General features: G+C 44.6%; 1 protein-coding gene across 5 annotated transcripts in view; it reads left to right on the top strand.

Moving 5' to 3' along the window:
- BRPF3 (bromodomain and PHD finger containing 3) overlaps positions 1 to 21522 on the top strand; it is a 170605-nt gene that overhangs the window by 110798 nt on the left and 38285 nt on the right. The window lies entirely within an intron of this gene.

Here is a 21522-nt window from a genome sequence, read left to right as displayed (position 1 = left end):
GGGGCAAAGGAGCCACTGGGGAACAAGGGCTAAAAAAGTAGGGGAGGTATATGTGACGAAATGAGTGGGATAACCCTGTGAGCATTCAGTGTCTCATTTCTCACATAATGTGGATTATAGTACTTTTTATAGCCCATGCTTTGTTCCCTAGCTCACCAGACTACAACTTCATTGTCCAATAACATGTGGCTAAGGGGACATTGTAGTTCAGTGTACATATGTATATTGTATATTGATGACTTGCAGTAAGGTTGCTATTCATTGTCTTTAACGTGAAGCCAGGGAGATTGTGGGTAGGGATCATGTTCTGGAGTAGGAAAACTAATTAGTGTCCATTGTTCTCACCAGGCTAGTCCAGACAGGCCATCTAACAGGGGAGGCTCTCTGGAAGGACAGCTCATCTTCACTCCCCTGTCCAACTGCCCTAGTCCAGCACTGACCAATAGTTAAGTAGAGTAGACCCAGAGGTTTGCCCAGGGAGGGGAAAGACTGTGGAAATTTGACCTGGGATATAAGGAACAACTCCAAGGGGGAGGGGTGTTTATGCTGGGATTTCATTCATGAAGGTGCATCTAGTTTTGAATTATCGTTTTCTAACTAGTCTCTATATATGCAGCTGAGAGGGATCCATGGGTCGTGAAGTCTGGACAGCAGGTGACTATATCTCCTTAAGTTTTTGGGGTAAGGGACAGATAATGTGGTAAACCTGCCTGGCATTTATTTACTGTGTGTACATAAGATTCTAGTGTTGTTTGTATGACAATAAATATACTGTTGTATGTTTATAACTGCATTTTGCCTGAGTGACCATACGAATCCTAGAAGGTGCTGGGTAGACTTCCCTGGCATAGGAAGGCACCAGCCAGCATGAAGTGGGTAGCATTGGGCCAGATACACCCTGTATCTTCACACACCGTTTCTATCAAATGTCACACCCTGCGCACCAACCTTTCTAAAACACATCACGTACTGTGCACAAACTTTTCCTTCACAACATACTCTTCGCACCAGATTTTCTCTCGTATGTCACCCCTCCACACCAGATTTTCACACATTGTGCACTGATGCACTATGTACATCAGCTTTTTTCTCACATCACACCCAACTATTCTTACATATTTCAGTATACCAGCTTATCTTACACATTTGAACCCCCACCCCCAGTATACAAGCTTTTCTTATACTAGTGCTGTGCACCAGCTTTTCTCTGATGTCATCCCCTTGCACACCCACTATTCTCCAATGTCAACCTTTGCACACCAGCTTTTCTTACATGTCACATCCTGCGCACCATTTCTCATGCGTCACCCCTTGGGCACCAGCTTTTCTTTCACATCACCCCCGACACACAAGAATTTCTCTCACGTTGCACATTACGCTCCAGCTTCTTTGTAATGTCACACTCTATGCACCACCTATACTTTAACATGTCACCCTCCCTTTACTCCAGCTTTTCTCTCACATGTCACCGCCTGTGCACCAGCTTTTCTCACACTTTATCACCCCTATGCACAGGTTTTACAATCATATGCCACCCTTTTGTGCACCAGCTGTATTCTTACGTCACCCACTGTTCACCAACCTTTCTTTCAATTGTCATCCCCCTGTGCACCAGCTTTTAATATAAATATATATGTGAAGATGGCACCAACCATTATAACCTATGGGGAAACATCGCAGGAGATATATTTAGATCCCTCACCGGCAGGCTTCGTACTCTCTCCATCGCAAATTCAGCCAGACCATTTAAACCAACTGTTAGTAAAGAGATGGCGATTGGGATCACTTCACTATATATGGTTAGGATATTATGAGTTTTGGATTCTGAATTCCATTTTGAAATGTTTATATGGACTATGTCAGTTATATGCTGCAGCATGTATTTTTACAGCCGTGGTTTTCCCCACGTGGTTGTGATTACTGCAGTCCTTTGTGCTTGTCTCCCCTAGTGAGAATATTGACAGTCTCTGGGGCCCAAGCCGGTGGACAAATCTCAGTCCCTGTGCCATTTCCTCTGATGTGATGGGAGGGGTACGGAGACTCCCCAGGGCTTGTTACTGAGGTTAATGCATTAACCTACTACAGTTTCCAAATGGTTAGTAAAGTAAACTCCAGTCCATAGGGCTCTAATGATATTCTTTGTAATATTATATCCTTGAGAATGTAGGCAGTGTCACATGATGCAAATGGACCAACTCATAGGATGTATTGTATAGTATATAATTATCCCTTATGGAGGTAATCACATAATGGAACACTGCAAGGATTTTGTAGCTTGAGCAAATATCATAAGTGATCAATTTAGAAACACTGGTACTATAATGAAAGCAGATTTATTCAATGCTAAAATTATAACAAGCTGGTTCTGGGGTAAATACGCTGTAAATCTTTGTCATAGCTGATGGCTGAAAATGTAAACATTAATATATGCAATGACCTCTCTGTGATATATGTACCCTTCTTTTTACCTGTTCCCAACCCCTGCCATGTCCTGTTTCTTCTGTCTTACCCTGATATACAGCACCGTACACTACCATGTACCAGGTCACTACTGACATATACACTGTCTAAGAACAATGATAGATCTCCAGCTCACCTCAGGTGCTGCCTCCTCTGTGTTACCCTGATACACAGCACTGTACACTACCATGTACACCACATCACCCCCCCAGACACATCATATACGCACACAATGCCATATACCTACACACATATATTGCCATATACCTACACACATATATTGACATATAGACATACATACTGCCATACAGATACATACACAGTTCCACATATATACACAAAGCCAGGCTATAACACCCCCACACCCCAGTCCCTTGTACTCACCACATCTTCAGGGACTGGTAGCTCCGCGGCCGTGCTCTGAAATGACAGGCAGCCTGGCAGCAGTCTGATTTGCTGCCTGTTCTCATTAGGTCAGTGACAGCCTGTCACTGACAGGGCCATCCCGATTAGCCCCACCCTCTCCCGATTAGCCCTGCCCCTCCCGGCCGGGTGCATGGGGAAAAAAAATAATAAGCTTGTTGTCTGCAGTGTGGGCCCAGGCCCCAGTAATTATTATCTCTCACCCCCCCTACCCTCTCGCCGCCTCTCACTCTTACACTGCCTATCTATTCAGCCGCAGGTCCCCGCTGCTGTCAAGTTTAAAATAGATAAATGTTAAAAAATAAAAAGCGTGGGATACCCCTGTCTGAGCACTGTTAACCCTAATGCTGGCAGCCTACTGCTGGTTGTGTGAAAATCGGGGAAAAATTTGCGTGGGGTCCCCCCGATTTTCACATAACCAGCACTAGGCAAACCAGCCTGAAGTGGGTGGCACTATGGCAGGGGGACACGTGGCAGGGATCCCCCTGCCATAATGACAAACCAACCCCAGGCTGTTCAGCGCTGGGCTGGGGTCCGGCAAAATAACAACTGGGCCCCCCTCTAGGAATAACCAGCCCAGTGCTGAAAGCGCTAGCTGTCTTCCTATACCCGTGGGCTGTGGATAGTAATGGTAATATTGGCGATAATAAAGTAAAACAAACAGTTGCCATTTTGTTTTGTGGAACTACAAGTCCCAGCCATGCCAGGGTGCCATAAACGATCAGGGCATGCTAATGCTTGTATAACTACAAGCACCAGCCTACTCATTGCAGCCAGGTCATGCTGGCACTTGGAGAACCACAAGTGCCAACATGGCCTGAAACCCATGGCTGGCTGAGACCTGTAGTTCCACAAAACAATATGCTAAGTAAATCACGTCTCCCTGTTTACAACCACAGCTTTTTATTAAAAATAATAAAACCCCAATATACTTACTGATCTGAATTCTTCCTCTTTTGTCAGCAGCTTTTAATCCAAATTTGTTTAAAAACCATGTCCCTAATAATTTGTAATTCCACTTTATCCACATTATTCTCACAACGCAGTAAATTGAATTCCCCCCATAGAGGTCTGACTGTGACACGTTGACTGTTCAGGGTCACTCAACAGGAACAATGGGACTCGCCCTAGGGAAGGCTCTGTGTTTTCAGCTTGGTTGAGATAAAAGGCCCAAAGAGCTGTCAGAAGCAGCAGAACCAAGAAGCTCCGGTTGCCTGAAGTCACCATCACCATTCACAGCACCTGAAGCCTGGCATGTCACTTCGGGTAACATGAAGCAATATTATACGAGAGGGAAAGGTAAACGAAGTCCATGACAAAGCCCTTCAGAGTGTAATGTCCTTACCAGGGGCGGATTGGGAACTAAAACTGTCCATGGACGAAAAAAAATCTGAAAGTGGCCTGATGTGGGCGAGACCTAATCAATTGTAGGTGGGACCAACTGAAAAGTAGGCAGCGTTAGCACACCATTGTCGGTGGTAGACAAGGCTACTGCCATACGCAATGGTAGATGAAGTCACAGCAATGCAAGCAGGAGTTTGTCACAGTAGGCGCAGCCTGTCACAGTAGGCATCTAAATCTAAAGTTTCCCTTTAGATTGTGTAATGGTTCTGTTCAAAACTAATTCCTTGATTACAGCCATGGAGCTAGACACATGATATAAATGTTTAAACTGTTTATTGCAGTAAAGGTATAGGGAAGGAAAATAAACAGTAAACAGTTCTAGCTGAATGAAACAACGAATTTCTAGATCTTGGCAAACAGGTAAAATAATAATGAAATGCAGCAAATAACTTAACTGAAACCAGGAACAGAGACACATGAGCAGGCTAGGAACTTCAATGACCAGCAAAGGATGCAGGAAAACGCAGGCATATATAGACCACAGACAGGTGTGTATGATTAACAAGCAGTGCTGGTTAACCCCTGATAGGAAAGGCCAAACAACAGCACCTCTGGAGGATCACAGGTACTGCAGGGTAATATGCACACAGGAAAACAAGGCAAATAGTAACACAGGGTAAAATGCACACAAAGCTACAAGGCAGATCATAACAGATTGTAAGCTCTTGTGAGCAGGGTCGTCTTCCTTTCTGTTCCCATTACCTATACCTTTTTCCCAGTAGCTGTGTTGAGTTGTAGTGTTAGTTGTTTACTGTACTGTACTGTTATACCATGCATCTTGTTGTTTGCTGTCTGTATGGTGCTGCGGATCTTATATGGCACCCTATAAATAAAAATTAATAGTAATAGTTATTATAACAATTATAGTCAGACCAAGGCCAAACAACAGCACCTCTGGAGGATCACAGGTACTGCAGGGTAATATGCACACAGGAAAGCAAGGCAAATAATAACACAGGGTAAAATGCACTCAAAGCTACAGGGCAGATCATAACATTATTCCCCCTTACAGGAGCGGATTCCAGACGCTCCATAAAAAGTCTCTTTCAGGCTTTTCTCTTCTGCTTACCCCTCTTGCGGGATTTTCTAGGAGACATAAGTGAGCCCTTCTCCAATGGAGTGCAGACAAAGCCCAATTCTTCGAAAGCACAAGAAGGATTGTCAAGTTCATCCACCAAGTCTCTAGAAGTCTCAATTTCAGACTCAAAATGACCATGAACCGCATGGGACAGGGCCCTCTCTGGAGCAGCCTGGAGGGACAGGGCCCTCTCTGGAGCAGCCTGGAGGGACAGGGCCCTCTCTGGAGCAGCCTGGAGGGACAGGGCCCTCTCTGGAGCAGCCTGGAGGGACAGGGCCCTCTCTGGAGCAGCCTGGAGGGACAGGGCCCCCTCTGGAGCAGACTGGAAGGGCAGCGCCCCCTCTGGAGCAGACTGCAGCTCAGGAACAAAGACAGCGGCTGAAGACTGGGAAATGGGCAGCACGGCAACAGGAGACTCGGGTGCAGAGGCTGTGGGAGACTCAGGACCGGACACAGTGGCAGAAGGTACCAAGCTGGAGGCAAATGATGGCACACCGGAGCTGGAGGCAGATGATGGCACCTCAGAACAGGAGGCAGATGATGGCACCTCAGAACAGGAGGCAGAGGCTGGCACCTCAGAACAGGAGGCAGAGGCTGGCACCTCGGAGCAGGAGGCAGAGGCTGGCACCTCGGAGCAGGAGGCAGAGGCTGGCACCTCGGAGCAGGAGGCAGAGGCTGGCACTTCAGAACAGGAGACAGAGGCTGGCACCCCGGAACAGGCGGCTGGAGCTGGCGCCTCACGACGGGCGGCTGGAGCTGGCGCCTCAGGACAGGCGGCTGGTGCTGGCACCTCTGGACAGGTAACTGGGGTTGACAGATTGGGTCTCATCCCAGGGAGCAGAACAGGTGAAGTGTAAACAAATCCAGAATGCGGATAAGTAACAACAGAAGATGGTTTGGTAGGCCGTCGTGGTCTGCGGAGAGGACAGGCTTGTATGAAGTGTATATCACTTGCACAGTAAAGACACAGTTTGTTGGTTATTCTGCGCCGTCTCTTCGGTCAGGTGGGGGCGTGGACCACCTGTGAACCGGGCATTTGTTACACTGTAGTTGTTAGTTAAATGCAAATTTGTCATAGTAATATTAAGAGGTGCTGGCAGCACAGTTTCAGCAGCAGAGTTGGCTGAAGCATATCAACAGTATTGGATTTCAGAGAAACAGATTCTGATTGTCTCCTGAGTGGGTCCAAAAGTATAGCAGAAAATTGAGCCAGCTGAGAGCGTAACAGAATTAAGTCCGTTTGTAGACAGTGTAGCAGAGGCCATTTGTAGAGCAGACATGTTTGCAGGGAGAAAACAAATGAAATCAATTGCAATGAGAGTTCCAGGAGAAATCTGAAGCAGGGTTTTTCCACATGACTCCAAGGCTTTCTATTTGGCTGGTCATTCTGTTATGGTTCTGTTCAAAACCAATTCCTTGATAAACAGCCATGGAGCCAGACACATGATATAAACATTTAAACTGTTTATTGCAGTAAAGGTATAGTCCAGGGAAGGCAAATAAACAGTTCTAGCTGAATGAAACAACGGATTTCCAGGTCTTGGCAAACAGGTAAAATAATAATGAAATGCAGCAAATAACTTAACTGAAACCAGGAACAGAGACACATGAGCAGGCTAGGAACTTCAATGACCAGCAAAGGATACAGGAAAATGCAGGCATATATAGGCCACAGACAGGTGTGGATGATTAACAAGCAGTGCTGGTTAACCCCTGATAGGAAAGGCCAAACAACAGCACCTCTGGAGGATCACAGGTACTGCAGGGTAATATGCACACAGGAAAACAAGGCAAATAATAACACATGGTAAAATGCACACAAATCTACAAGGCAGATCATAACAGATTGTAAGCTCTTGTGAGCAGGGTCGTCTTCCTTTTTTCCCAGTAGCTGTGTTTAGTTGTAGTGTTAGTTGTTTACTGTACTGTACTGTTATACCATGCACTATCTTGTTGTTTGCTGTCTGTATGGTGCTGCGGACCTCCTATGGCACCCTATAAATAAAGATTAATAGTAATCGTTATTATAACAATAATAGTCAGACCTAACACACAAGTATGCAAAGCATTACACTGGTTGGTGGAACAAGCATAAGTAGGCAGTCAGAAACTTCAAAATTATCAATAAAATACAATCTTCTTCAAAGAGGAGAAATAATTCTCCTGCTCAGCACACCCCACTATGGAAAGAGGGTAATTAAGAGGGAAGGAAAGGTAAAGTGATGGGGCGCAGGTGAGTAACATGGAAGGTAGAAACACAGCAACCTTCCTATCACTTGCTCAAGTACTTAAAACCAGGTCCAGATAAACTTGCGGCAACAGATCATGAGTTCAAGGGAAAAAAATATTTGGCTTGTTGCAGGTATTTTCTCACCGTATTGCTTTTTGTAAAGAAAGCCTCTGACTTTCAAGAGATCTCAGTAGAATGAGGCATTTTTTTTAAAATATTTTTTTCAACTGGAACCTTTGAAACACACATTGACCTCCAATGTCCTTGATAAACTAAAGGCAATATATTTTAACATCATCATCATTTATTTTATTTATTTATATAGAACCAACATATTCCGTAGCGCTTTACAATTGGGAACAAACATAGTAAACTAATAAATAAACTGGGTAAAACAGACAAAGAGGTGAGAAGGCCCTGCTCACAAGCTTACAATTAATGGGACAATGGGAATTTGACACATTATGCTAAGGCTAAGTCTACATTTCGGCCAAGCCAGGCTGCAAAGGTAAAAGTGACTCATAAGCTAAATGATCCTGTCACACAACAATGTTGGTCAGGGGGTAGTTGTCATGTGTGAAATTGTGTAACGGGTGGTAAAAGTGTAAGGTGAGGTTAAGAGGGTGCTTGAGGAATATTAGAAGATTGTTTGAAGAGGTAGGTTTTCAGAGAACGCTTGAAAGTTTGTAGACCAGAGGAGAGTCTTATTGTGTGAGGGAGAGAATTCCATAAAGTTGGTGCAGCCCAAAAAAAGTCCTGTAAACGGGAATGGGAGGATGTAATGAGGGTGGATGAGAGACGCAGATCTTGTGCAGAACGGAGTTGCCGAGTTGGGAGATATTTTGAGACAAGAAAGGAGATGTATGTTGGTGCAGCTTTGTTGATGGCCATGTAGGTTAGTAAAAGTATTTTATATTGGATTCGGTAGAAAACAGGCAGCCAGTGTAGAGACATACAGAGTGATTCAACAGAGGAATAACGATTTGCAAGGAAAATCAGTCTTGCCGCAGTGTGCAAAATAGATTGTAGGGGTTTGAGTCTGTTTTGGGGAAGACCAGTAAGGAGGGAATTGCAATAATCAATGCAGGAGATGATAAATGCATGAATTAAGGTTTTTGCAGTGTCTTGCGTGAGATATGTGTGAATTCTGGAAATGTTCTTTAGATCTATATAACATGATTTAGATATAGAGTCAATGTGGGGAACAAAGGATAGGTGTGAGTCAAGGATTACACCTAGGCAGTGAGCTTGTGGGGTGGGATTTATGGTCATGTTATCAACGGAGATAGAAATGTCAAGTATGCTCTTGTTGTTATTAACTCTGTTTTAGAAAGATTAAGTATGAGTTGGCTGGAGGACATCCAAGATGAAATGGCAGAAAGACAGTCAGTTATACGGGACAACACAGATGTCGAGATATCAGGAAAGGATAGATAAATTTGGGTATCATCCGCATAGAGATGATACTGAAATCCAAAGGAACTTATTAGATTTCCAAGAGAAGCGGAATAGATAGAGAACAGCAGAGGACCTAGCATTGAGCCTTGCGGTACTCCAACTGATAAAGAAAGCGGAGCAGAGGTGGCCCCAGAGAAATGAACAGTGAAAGAGCGATTAGAAAGGTAGGATGAGAACCAGGATAGAACAGTGTCTTGAAGCCCTAGGGATTGCAAAGTTTGTATGAGAAGAGAGTGGTCAACGGTGTCAAATGCAGCCAAGAGATCTAGGAGAATTAGGAGAGAGTAATGGCGTTGAGTTTTAACAGTTATCAGATTATTGACAACCTTAGTCAACGCAGTCTTTGTAAAGTGTTGAGAATGAAAGCCAGACTGAAGAGGATCCAACAGGTTGTTTGCGGATAAAAAGTGTGTGAGGCGAGTGTAGGCAAGTCTTTTCAGAAGCTTGGAGGGGCACGGGAGCTGAGAGATGGGACGGTAATTTGACAGAAAGTTTGGGTCGGAATCTTGTTTTTTTAGAATAGGAGTAATCACTGCGTGCTTGTATAGTGATGGAAAGACAACGGCCCTGTGTATACTTCAGCAGAGTTTGCACGATTTACCAGTGCCATTGATTTGAACACAATTTCTAGCCCTACTAGTCTGCAGTCAAATGGACAGATTGAGAAAATGGACAAGCAGAGATGAGCACTTCATAGCCATAGAGCAGGGTTCGGCAGCCTTTTTCCATCTGTGCGCTGGCAAAAATGTCTTCAAGCCCAGGTGTGTCAGTAGCGTGTGCTTCAGCAGTAGCGGGCTCTTGCTACAATATTAATATATATATATATATATATATATATATATATATATATATATATATATATATATATATATATATATATATATTGTGGCAAGAGCCCGCTACTGCTGAAGCACACGCAAACAACTTCTTTTTATGCAGCTTAATTGTCAGGATGGTTAAAATGTATTTGACACCGTATGAATTTCACAGCAATTCTTGGAGACCCTAAACTCTAACTAGACATAGCTCAGCTCTCTCAAGACCAGCCAGCTTCCCCAGCACAAATGACACAATCAAGCTTTTATGCATGATACTCCTCCCCCAGCCCTAGCTTGATGGACAGGTGACACACCCACCTTCTCTTTAAGGGAAAACGCCCATCACTGGCTCTGTTTGCACTAACAGACACACCCTGTCTGTTTGCTGCGAGGAAATCATGTAAGTTAACAAAACTTTAAACTACACAAGTTTTTACCTGGTTTAATCTTAACCTAGGTACATAACTGCGCCAATGGTGCCCCCAGTTCATATTATGCCATAGTAATACCCTCAGTTCATATTATGCCACAGTAATACTCCCAATTAATTTTATGCCACACATAAATCACCACAATCCATGTTATGACACATAGTTGTGCCCCCAATTTAAAGTATGCCACACAGTTGCCTCCAAATCAGAGTATGCCACAAAGTTGCCCCAATTCAAAATATGCCACACAGTTGCCCCAATTCAAAATATGCGACACATTTCCGGCCAAATCAAAATATGCCACACAGTTGCCCCCCAATTCATTTTATGCCACAGTAATGTCCCCAATACATTTTCTGCCACAGTAATACCACCAATTTTCTTTATACCTCACAAAGTGCCTCAAAAATGTTTTTTAAGATACACAAAAATGCCCCCAATGACTGTTATGCCTCATAATGTGACTCCAAATTTTTTTAAGCCACACATTAAATGGCCCCAAAGAATATTCAGCTACCCATAAATGCCCCAATGACTGTTATGCCTCACAATTGCCTAAAAGATCATTTTAAGCCACTAAAAAATGAATACAAAATTATATAATTGTGTACTTGCCTCTTCCAGGCGTGATCCGGTCCGCAATGGTGCTTGGGAGAAACTGCTTAGAGCTGAACTAAAAGGAATAAATGACAGCTGGACAAGAGATGAATTGCTGCGCTTGCGAAGCAGTTGCCATAGAGGAATACAGAAATATAGCTGACTGCACTCTGATACCAATTACAACTAACATGATTCTATCCTTCACATCCCATGATGCCACACACACACAGGCCACACTCGCACAGGCCACACGTGCACATGCACGGGCCACACACACACAGGCCACACCCACAGGTCATACACGTACACAGAGGCCGCACACGTGCAAATGCCACACCCACACGCAAAAATAAACCAAAGTAACTATGGAGTCCCCAAGGCGTCTGATTGCTTACAGTGTGTGTTGCAACATTCAAGCTGATTGTGAATTAAAAAGCATATATATTTATGGTGAAGAACATTAATACAATAAAATACATCAGTGCACTGACAAAAGAGATAAGAAAATGCATCAATATTGAAACCTGAATGGCAAGTCAGTGAGTCTTAAAGAGTCCAAGTAACTTGGACATGCAACCAGAACGAAGCAATTGACATGCTCACACACACACACATACTTGGGCACAGGGACTCACATACATGGACACACACACAAAGGTCACACACACACAAAGGCCACATATACACACCCCCAAAGGTCACCCACACACGCAAAGGCCACACATGCGCAAGCCACACACAAGCACGGGACCCACACACACACACACAAAGGCCACACACAGGTATTACGCACATAAAGGCCACACACACAGGTCATATCCACCCACAGCCATACACGTACACACATATATATGTGTGTGTGTGTGTTTATATGTGTGTACATATAGATATATAGATATATATGTATAGATATATATGTATATACATATATATATATATGTGTGTGTGTATATATATATATATATATATATATATATATATATATATATGCATAACCACACATCTATGTATACACACACACACATATATATATAAATATATATATATATATATATATATATATATGTGTATATATGTGTATATATATGTGTGTGTGTGTGTGTATACATAGATGTGTGTTTATGCATATATATATATATAAGTTAACCCGTGCATGATGCTCATGCATTCTAGTCAAATCAAGCTACTTAAGGTGTTAAAAAGGTTCTTGTCATGCATTTGGGCCATAGCCCAGGCCTCAGGGGAAGAGCGTTACTTCCCGACGTAAGCGCCCTTTTTTAACGTGGTTTTGTCCACATGTCACCACCTCATCATTCTTCTCCATCACCTCATCCTTCATTTTCATCGCCACATCTATCCAGATGTCTATCCAGACACAGGGATCTCTCTCAGCGGTCCTGAGTATCACACTCCTCTCACTCTGTCACCCCCGGCAACCACCAGCCACTCCCCACTGTCACCCCCGGCAACCACCAACCACTCCCAACTGTCACTTCTCCTTCAAGAAATATATATATATATTTTTTTTAAATCTTTATAAACACTTTTAACAATTAACAAATTAAATTAACAAATTAAAAACATCTTAGTATACCAAATTTCAGCCCTTTCTGATTTTTTTTTTCCACACACACTAAGAATTTAGTAGGTCAGTGTATAACTCCGCCCAGCAGGTGGCGCTGCAGCTTGGTTTTATTTTTTCCACACACAGACAGACCAACACACGCCACTAAGCATTTATATTATAGATGTGCGTGTGTGTGTGTGTGTGTGTATATATATATATATATAGCATATATATGGTGTTGATCGGTATTTCGGCTCGGCTGGAGAGGAAAAGAGCCTGCTACTGTGGAACGCATCCATCACTTCCAGATCTCTCGTGTGTCCAAAGGGTGAATTGAGAGCGTGACCCAATGCATTTCGTCTGAGGAGGACTTTCTCAAGGGAGATGAATGATTGGATCATATGTCACTATATATAGAGCTCCCATTTGCCTGATTAGGTAGTTTGAACTTGCATCAATTCTCTGTTTAGTAATACTGTCTGATAATATTTGGCAAACAGTTAGCTGAAAGCCTTCCTGTGATTTCTGTGTAAAAAGAATGTCATGACGAAACCTATGAAGTTCTCCTGCCCACATGAATTCACAAACTCCGCTCTGGAGATCAAGAAAGTATTTGGGAAGAATGTTGATTTGGAGCATTTGATGGAGGTATAAGAGCTTTGGTAGAGTGTTCAATTTCACAATATTATTCTTCCCAACCAGGAGAAGCCCTGGAATTGCCAATGTCTAAAATACAAGCGAACACACCTTATACAGATCGGAGAGATATTTAGATAGTAAAACACTGAGTCATTTGATACAGTCTGGTTGCCAGGTGAAGGAGAAAAAGTCCTGGAGGCCCTGTAAAGTGTACCGAGTAATCAAGATGCTCAAGGCTATGTATTTAGTGTAATTGATTTGAAAGTTTGATAGCTAACCAAATTTCTTAAATTTTAACATTAAATTTGTCAAGGAGATCACAGGATTGGGGATTATGGCCATGAGATCATCCGCGAATAGGGCTAGTTTATGTTCCGTTACTCCTATTCATACTCCTGACACATCAGGGTCACATTTTTTAATATAATTGTGGCTACGGGAGCATTGAATGGGTTAAAGCACTAAAGTATTAAAGATGAATTAAAGGATATATTTATTAATTTAAATGTAATTATTTAATGTATGGGCACTGTGGTGCCAGTTAATAACTGTGGCGCATCGCCAGAAAGGGCAAAGTCCCTGCGCTGGGAGTATAAATGTATTTATTTTCATATTCATTTATTGATTTTTAATGCAATAGCCTTGTGTGTAAAGGAAATGTATTTATTGCTGAGACAGAGCCAGTAGAGGAAATTTGTTTTTGTTTTCTGTGACTGAAGGCAGGTAATGTCATGTTAATTAGACCTTTTCATCCTTTCTGACTTGTGTGTTTTAGAATAACAGATTAGTGTAAATTTTGTTATCTTTGCTTTGCATTTATATCCATATTTTGGGAAACATATTGCATTCTGATACTAAAAATAGCTCACACGTAGCAGAGCCATCCCAGATCAGGGTGCTGGCTTACCCTCTGCCAGGATTTGTGTCAGAATCTGTGTAAAAAGGAAAGCTTTTGACCATGTAATGTAGTATACCATCTGTACCTTTCTGGATGTCACTAGTGTCTTCAACTAGTGAATGTAACTGTCCTTCTTTGGATTACTTTAACTAATAAACTTCATTTTGCGTCAAGATCCTGCAACTGCTTTCTTGCTGTAATTCCTGTGACCTGCAGATTAGACCCAAATCTGATCTGTTCCCCGGCTGTTCTGAGGTTGGACCCAGCATTCCAGTGTGATAGGCTGGGGAGGATCCATCCACGGTGTAGGAGGCTAGTGGTGGCAGCATTACAAGCCCTTCCTACTGCGGTTAGCGGATGCAATTTGGGAGAAAGAAAGTGGACGGTGATAAAGTAAACCTAGCCGGTTCCCAGCAGCAGCAGACAGGGTGGCATAGGTATGCTTCCGGTCTCTGAACAGGACAGACGTGTCCTGCTTGCTCTCCGATGGAGCCCAGCCTGAAACCTTTCTGGGCCCCGCATTCCATCTCGGAGTTGCCTGCCTCCTCTGCCTCCTTTACCCGATGCTGATTGCTGGTAAAGTGTACCTGTTGCTCCCTCGATGCATCTCCCTGCCGCCTGTCGTCTCTACTCTAGGCCGTGGCTTCGGCCTCACTCTCCGGCCTCTCCTGGCTCAGGCCCACCGCTCAGTTAACCTACCGCTGACTACTTGCCCGCCTCCTACCTGTTGCCATACTGCCTGCCGCCTTCTAGCACCCGCCAAATTCCTGCTCCGTCTCAGCTCTACTCACCGGGTGATGACTCCTGCAGTCTTCCAGACCTCCATGACGCCGCTTCCAGCCTCCACGTCACCAACCTGTGCCGCGGCTCTACTTCAAGTCCTCCGATTGCTGATCCTGCCTGTGGTCCCTGGCTGCTGCTGCTCCGTTACCGGTCCTCTCGCTGCGCATCCTCCTGTCCGGTGGCCTCCTGATGCCACTCTGTCCTCTGGCTTCCAACCCTGTGGTCTCCTGCTGCTCCGTTCCAGTGGCCTCTTCCTGCTCCTCCAGTCCGGACGCTGCTGTTCTCCTCCAGTCCTGCGGTGCCCTTCCAGAGCTGTCTCCCACGACCTCCACCTGCTCCGTACTGGACTTCAGCTACTTCGACTGCTGGGGCGTCCGCACTGCTCTGGCTGTTCGTCCATCTGATCTCTGGTCCGTTTGCCTTGACCCTCCGGAACTCCGATAACCCTTATCACTAGACCCCCTGGACCCTCCTGCTCCTGAACGCTGGTCCCCACAAACTACTCCTGGACCCTCCTGCTCCTGAATGCTGGTCCCCACGAACTACTCCTGCTCCTGTGAATACCTGGAACTCTCCTAAACTCTCCCGGTACCTGCACTCTGTAGCCCTCACTGCCTTTTCTTGTGTTTCTTGTGTTTCATTTCACCATACCAACTATCCATTTATTTAGTTTAATCTATTTTATTTATTCCACCTTTATTTTATTCCACCTTTTATTTTATTTTATTGTTCCCCACTGCACATGGTCTTCATTGCTTAGATCGTGATTTCATTCATTTCACGGTACCACCAATCTATTTATTTTATTTATTCCACCTTTATTTTATTGTTCTCCACTGTACATTGTCTACATTGCTTAGATCGTGATTTCATTCTCCTCCACTTTACATTGTTTTATTGCTTTGCCACTACTCTCCTCCAATTACATTGTTTACATTGTCTACACTGGTTACACTGCTTTGTCTCCGCTTCTAATTTGCTCTGTTCCACTTCGGCTCCCTACTGCTGCCCTACCCGCTGTGCTTCTCCCTCTCACCTCCCCCGCTTCCTCTGGCCGTTCTCTTATTCCCTTGTCTCTCATCATGCCGCCTCGCTCCTTTCCTATACCCATCATCTCCCCCAGCCCCTGCCAAAGGCCCAAATCTATCTGTCCCATCTCTCACCCCCCTCCCTCGCTCCGTCAACCCTGACAATCTCATCAATATCTCCCCTTCTCCATCCCTCCCTTTTTCGTGTGCCCTCTGGAACTCCAGGTCTGTCCGTAACAAACTGTCCTCCATTCACGACCTCTTCATCTCTAACTCTCTTAATCTTCTAGCCATAACCGAAACCTGGCTCACTTCTTCTGATACTGCCTCCCCTGCCACTCTCTCCTATGGGGGCCTCTCTTTCACCCACTCCACCAGTCCAGACGAGCGGCCAGGTGGGGAAGTGGGCCTCCTCCTATCCCCTAACTGCACTTTTCGGGTCATATCCACTTTACCTTCCCTCTCCTTCTCCTTTGAAGTCCACTCCATTCGGCTCTTCTCCCCCATCCATCTCCGTGTCTCCGTAATCTACTGTCCCCCTGGCCCTACCTCTCTTTTTCTTGACAACTTCGCCGCCTGGCTCCCCCACTATCTTTCCTCTGAACTGCCCTCCATTATACTGGGTGACTTTAACATCCCTATTGACAACTGTTCTGACCCTGCCACGATCAAAACTTCTCACTCTTTCCTCCTCCCTTGGCCTCACTCAGTGGACCTCCTCCCCTACCCACTGTCTTGGTCACTCCCTCGACCTTGTCTTCTCTCACCTCTGTGATCTCTCTGACTTCTCCAACTCTCCCTTCCCACTCTCCTTCCACCATCTCCTCTCCTTCACTCTGTCCTCCTCCCCTGCTCCCACCTCGCCTAAAGCCATCCTCACCAGGCGCAACCTTGACGCCATCAACCCCATCTCCTTCTCCTCTCTTGAAACTCTCCTATCACCCCTTTCCTCTCTGGCCTGCCCTGATCAGGTGTCCTCTCTCTACAACCTGTCCCTCACTACTGCCCTGGACACCGTTTCCCCGGCCTCTTCTATCTGCCGCAGTCGCCTTATTCCCCAACCCTGGCACTCCAAACTCACCCGCTCCCTCCAAAAGTGCTCTCGCACAGCCGAACGCCTCTGGAGGAAATCTCGTTCCCTGGCTGACTTCCTTCACTTCAAATTAATCCTCTCCTCTTTCTGCTCTGCCCTGTCCCTCGCTAAACAATCCTTCCTTAAGTCCCTTATCTCTTCTCCGTCCTCCAATCCCCGCCGCCTCTTTGCCACATTCAACTCACTCCTCTCCCCCACCCCTCCCACTGTACCACCTTCCCTCTCTGCTTCTGACTTCACCTCCTTTTTCTCTTCCAAAATTGAAGCCATCAGATGGAACATCTCTTCCTCCTACCCCTCTCCCGCCACCCTCTCCACTTCACCTCCCGCCATCAAACAGCTGTGGTCCTCCTTCATCCTCACTCAGTTGAAGAAGTTCGCTCCCTTATTCTTTCCTCTCCACCCTCTACCTGTCCTCTTGATCTCATCCCCTCCCACCTCCTTCACTCTCTCTCTCCTACTGCCTGCTCTTACCTCGCACACCTCTTCATCCTATCACTCTCCTCAGGCGTTGTCCCATCCTCATTTAAACACGCTCTTATCTCCCCTAACCTCAAGAAACCCAATCTTGACCCCACCTCTCTTGCTAACTACCGCCCTATCTCTCTTCTCCCATATGCCTCCAAATTACTTGAGCAGATTGTCTGCAGCCGCCTCACCAGACACCTCTCTGACAACTCCCTCCTTGACCCTCTCCAATCCGGCTACTGCCCCCTGCACTCTACCGAAACAGCTCTGGCTAAAGTTACTAATGATCTCCTATCAGCCAGATCCAAGGGTCACTACTCCATACTCATCCTCCTCGACCTCTCCGCGGCCTTCGACACCGTGGACCACCCCCTCCTGCTGCAAACTCTTCTCTCTCTCTCTGCCTCTCTGGCTCTGTCCATGCCTGGTTCACCTCATACCTTGCTAACCGCTTCTCTGTATCCACGTCTGGTTCTTCCTCCACTCCCTCCCTTCTCCCTGTTGGAGTCTCTCAGGGCTCTGTTCTTGGTCCTTTACTCTTTTCGCTCGATACTTCCTCCCTTGGAGCTCTCATCTCTTTGTTCGGTCTTCAGTATCACCTATATGCTGATGATATTCAACTCTACATCTCTTCTCCTGATCTTTCCTCCTCCCTCCTCTCTCGTGTAACTTGACTGCCTTTCAGCCATCTCCTCCTGGATGTCCTCACGCTTTCTTAAAATTAACATCTCCAAAACCGAACTCATTGTCTTTCCCCCACCCAGACTCCCTTCCTACCACGACCTCTCTATCGTTGTTAACAACTCCACTATCTTCTCTGTCACCCAACTCCGCTGCCTAGGAGTCACTCTTGACTCCTTTCTCTCTTTTGCCCCCCACATTCAATCCCTTGCCCAAGCCTGTCGCTTCCAACTCCGTAAAATTGCTCAAGATGCCACCAAAACTATCATCCATGCTCTCATCATCTCCCGCCTCGACTACTGCAACCTCCACCTTACTGGCCTCCCCTGCTCGCACCTCGCCCCCCTCTGCTCTATTCTCAATGCGGCTGTGAGACTCATCTTCCTCTCACGCCGCTCTTCCTCTGGCTCCCATTCCCCTACAGAATCCTTTTCAAACTCCTTACCACCACTTATAGGCTCTCACCCAGTCTACTGCCCCTTACATCCACTCTCTTTCACACTCCCGCCCGCTCCCTGCGCTCGGGAAATGATCGCCGCCTCTCTTCCACTCTGATCGCCTCTTCCCACTCTAGAATCCAAGACTTCTCCCGCCCTGCCCCCCTTCACTGGAACGACCTCCCTCGCTCCATCCGTCTCTCACCCAATCTGTGCTCCTTCAAGCAGGCACTTAAAACTCACCTGTTCCTTAAGGCCTACCAACCATCCACTTAACCTCTCACCTCTTCTTTTTCTCCCCTGGCCCCTTTTTTCTCTCCCCTTTGCTTCACTGGCTCCCTTCTGTGCCTGATTTTGTTTACCCTCCCTTAGGATGTAAACTCGTATGAGCAGGGCCCCTCTTCCCTCCTGTCTCCATACCCGTTCTTCCGCTCCGTCTCTACTGTATTTGCCTGCCTGGAATTTCTGAAGTACTGGTACTTTGTGTTTATTGTTCTGTACTGTTTTACCCTGTATAGTCTACTGTTTGTACCGTGTACGGCGCTGTGGAAACTTTTTGGCGCCTAACAAATAAACAATAATAATAATAATAGGTGGTGCATCCTGTCACAATAGTTTTTGATCACCTTCTTTTTAGAATTATAAATCTCTTGAGAGAGATATCAAACTATTATACAATTTAGAGTAGTAGATGTGAAATGCAGATGCAATCTCCTATGTTAAATGTATCTCCTTCCTATTAGAATCTCTGACACAATGCATAAAAGATTTAGCCTATTGAGCCTGAAAATCCATGGCCAAAAGTTTTCCTGGTTCATTCCCTCATTGGAAGTATTTGTTTGTGAAAGGCCAAGTTTGTTTTCTCCCCAGGAGCAATCCTGGTCTCAGTTAACTTTGTCAGCATCTCCTTTACTAGGGAAGATTTATGTTTAGTCTCAAGATCTCTAATTTTGTATAGAAGATCATCTTTAAGAGCATCCTTTTGTTTTTTTGAAAAGTGTTCCCAATTGAATTAATATTATGTGTTATTTAGTAATTTCCAGTATATTGACTGTAGTTTAGGCAAAAATATTAAATTAGTTGTATTACTTTTGATAGAAATCGCCTGGTAAAAGTTTAAAAAATGAACCAAACCATGCAGAGCCTTTGGATGGATCATGACCAATTGTGTGTTGCCCTCTCTGGAACCTAATGCTCCCCTTCCTTCAAACCTCATGGCCGATAATTGTTAATAGCTGTGAATTTTTCAAACATTAAAGATGTTGTACACTCTCTCTATGTTAGATGCTAGAGTTCCATTTTAACCCCATTAACATTTTGTTAGCAACTCTGGATCAAACAACATAAGCAACAATTCTGGCTGAAATGTGGAATTGAGAATTTGACTGACATGGTGATTTATTTATAAATGAAAAGTATCCTGTAAAATATATCCTTGTGTTTGAAAAGTAGTGACATCTCTCCTGTAAAATATAATTTCTGATTGGAGTGTAGTAATTTTGCTTGTCATATGACTTAATTTGAGAGCCTTATGGAATGTATAACTGTCAGTGAAGGTAAACACATCTGGATATCCCCTCATATATAAAGCTATTTTCTCAGGAAATCACCTCAGAGTTCCATGTCTCATAGAAAAGTACTGTGTCTAGAGCCATAGATATGATAATGTAGGGCAATGTTTTCGAAGATTTAGAGATAATTTAGCTAAACAAATTTGCATGAAACTTTTTGGGTTTGTAGTGATAATAGTGGACCATGATCCAAAAGCTAACTTCTCTTTCTGCTTTGCACTTGGCTTAATGAAGAGTGTGCTGCAGCCAGGCGATTACTATAAAAAGTCAATGATGTGTTGGAAGCACTGAATTATAAAATTTGCCTGCAGAACAATGTGTAAGGCTCATGCAGATGAGTACTATTGCGCTCAATTACTGTTTGATGCTGATTTGGTACATTAACCCCCCACAATGCATAGACATAGGTCTGTACACTTTGTTCCATTCTCTATTACTTAAGTGATCATAGATTTAGAAAAAAAAAACAAACCAGAACCACCTCACTAATACCCTTTTTTGCCACTATCCCTTTGGGCCAAGATAGTGGTGTTTCCACTAGCCAATGGGGGTGTTAAATAGATTAATAGTTTCAATTTCCTTGCAAAAGGCATTAATTCTCTACCACTCAGTTTTAGGAGATTAGGTCACATGCTATTGACTATTCACTTCCTACCTATCAAACCGCTCCTTTAGTGTTTCTATCTCTGGCACATCCTTCCCTCCACTACCACTATCTGTTGGGGTCCCACAAGGCTCTGTTCTTGGCCCTTTACTTTTTTCCTTGTACACCTCTTCTCTTGGGGTACTAATTCGCTCATTAAGTCTCCAATACCACCTCTGCGCTGATGACACCCAAATCTATAGCTCTTCCCTTGACCTCTCTCCTTCTGTACTATCTCGTGTAACCAACTGTCTTTCTGCTATCACCACAGTGATATCCCAATGCTACCTACAGCTCAATGTGTTCAAAACAGAGAGTATTATCTTCCCTCCTGCCAGAGTCAACACATGCCCTCAAATCTTCCTCACTGTCAATAACACCACAATTTCCCTTAGTCTCCCAAGTCTGCAGCCTTGGTGTCATGCTTTATTCCTCACAACCAGACTCTCTCTCAGTCCTGTCTACTCTACCTTAAAATCATTGCCGGAATACACCCTCTTCTTACTCAACATGTTACCAAAACTCTTATCCATTCTGTCATCATCTCCCGTATTGACTATTGCAACCTCCTGCTATCTTTCATTCCTGACACCTATGTCCACACTTCAATCCATCCTAAATGATGCTGCAAGAGTGATCTCCCTCTCTTACCGCTCCACCTCTGCTGCTTCACTTTGCAAATACCTACACTGACTCCCTGTGTACTCCAGAATCAAATTCAAATTACTTACCCTTACATACAAAGCCCTCAACAACACTACCCCTGCATACATCTCATATCTCTTATCAAAATACTCCCTCCCGTCCTTTTA

Source organism: Mixophyes fleayi, chromosome 2, assembly GCF_038048845.1.
Source record: "Mixophyes fleayi isolate aMixFle1 chromosome 2, aMixFle1.hap1, whole genome shotgun sequence".
Lineage (NCBI taxonomy): Eukaryota > Metazoa > Chordata > Amphibia > Anura > Limnodynastidae > Mixophyes > Mixophyes fleayi.
Note: the sequence above shows the minus strand (reverse complement) of the source record. Positions and strands in the feature narration are given on the sequence as shown.